Here is a 1,954-nt window from a genome sequence, read left to right as displayed (position 1 = left end):
CAATGAATGAACACCCTTAGCTGTTTACAGGCTGTCAACGGGGACAGATGAAAATGTGTGCCCCGACCGGGACTCGAACCCGGGATCTCCTGCTTACATGGCAGACGCTCTAGCAGTGGTGTCTCTTCACGGCACTGCCAGTGCGTCGAGGCCCAAACCCCTCCCACCCCTTTTTTCATGTCCCTGTTGGGTCATAGCACTAAGTGTGCAGAAATCTGAACACAAAACTCCCATTCTCCGATGTAACAAAGAAACCTCTTCTCTGAGTAGAAACTGAACATTGATAAAACTTAAAACTTCTTCTTGAATCACACAAATACTTTGGAAGGCGAACACGAGTAAATCTGAGCCACCGAGGACACAGAGGATAGCGCGACTGCAGGGATTTATCTCTGGCACGCCTCCCACGAAACCCACATTCTCAACGTAGTGGCCCCGCCCATTATACTCATTACTCGCGGCACGTTGCTGATTCCCGTAAGAGTTCGGGCACTGTTTGCGCATTCGCACAGAATAAGAAGATGGTCAAGTGGCCGGTGAGCCTTAACTATATATATACTAATATGGTATGTCCGAAAGAACAGATACCATCGGTGACCATGCAGCTCGTTAGAATGAAATTACAATGAATGAACACCCTTAGCTGCTTACAGCCGTTGACATACGTCAATGGGGACAAATGAAAATGTGTGCCCCGACCGGGACTCGAACCCGGGATCTCCTGCGTACATGGCAGACGCTCTATCCATCTGAGCCACCGAGGACACAGATGATAGCGTGACTGCAGGGATTTACCTCTGGCACGCCTCCCGCGAAACCCACAAGTCAGCGACAATTAACGAAATCTGTTTTAACTTTTTTGTAGTTGTCCCAAAGTACTCCCTTCTTGATGTACACGTCGTGCGTTAGCATTGGTAAAATTGTGCTAAAAGATATTTCCAGGTTTTAGATCCTACTTACACATCAGTACCTATTTAAAAAGGATTGTGGTAGGCATAAAGTATCCGTCCCTCTCTCCCCGCTAACATTAATGAACACTACCATATTATTCCTACTCACGTAGTGGTATTTTCTTTCTGACTGGCTACCAGTTTGTAAGTAGAAATTCTTCAATGGAATAGTAATTGTTCAGGAGAAATGATTTTAAATTATATTTAAAACATGTTTCGCTACCTGTCAGACATTTTATGTTATTGGGCAAATGATGAAAGATTTTTATTTTTGCATGTTGATGTCCTCTCTCAGAGACTGACAGATTTAACAATGGGTAATAACGGTCGTTTTTTCCTCCAGGTTGTAGGTATGTACATCACTGTCCTCAAATTGTGATGGATTATTTGTGACGAATTTCCTTAGTGAAAGTGTGTATTGCGATGCCGCAGTTAAAATGCCCAGGTCTTTGAAGAGGTACCTTCATATTGTCTGTTGGTGAACACCACATGTTTCTGCTGCTCGCTTTTGTGCAATCAGTACTCTTTTCTAAGAGATCAGTTATCCCAGGAAATTATTCTGTACGACATTATTGAGTGGAAATATGCAAAATTTGTCGGGAAGTTGATACGCTTGTTTCGAAGATTAGCAATTATACGAAGAACAAAACTAGATGAAGTTTATTGTTTGAGAAGATCGTCAATATGCTTCTTCCATTTCAGGTTATAATCAGTATGTATATCGAAAAATTTGGAAAATTTTGCCCTAGTTGTTGACTCCTGCTCACGTGCTACATCAGTTGTTTGTATGACTATTTGCTGTGCAGAACTGAATGTAGTGTGTTTCCTCATAATTTAGGAAGGATCAATTTTCAGGGAACCACTTAATAATTCTTTGGAAAATATCATTTACTAACTCTTCTGTTGCTTTCTCTCTAATGATATTTATTGTAACACTAGTATCGTCTACAAAAAGAACCAATTTTGTTTATTGAATGTTAAGTGGAAAGTCTTTCACATACATA

The 1,954-nt window shown here is 41.4% G+C and overlaps 1 non-coding gene across 1 annotated transcript; it reads right to left on the bottom strand.

Moving 5' to 3' along the window:
- Nucleotides 1-690: 690 nt before the first annotated feature.
- Trnat-ugu lies at nt 691-764 on the bottom strand. Its single transcript has one exon. It is a non-coding gene; the product is annotated as a tRNA-Thr (tRNA).
- Between the last annotated feature and the right edge of the window lie 1,190 nt (nt 765-1,954).

The sequence above is a fragment of the Schistocerca piceifrons genome, chromosome 4 (assembly GCF_021461385.2).
Source record: "Schistocerca piceifrons isolate TAMUIC-IGC-003096 chromosome 4, iqSchPice1.1, whole genome shotgun sequence".
NCBI classification, from domain to species: Eukaryota; Metazoa; Arthropoda; class Insecta; order Orthoptera; family Acrididae; genus Schistocerca; species Schistocerca piceifrons.
The sequence above is the reverse complement of the archived record's forward strand: the minus strand, read 5'-3'. Positions and strand labels throughout refer to the sequence as shown.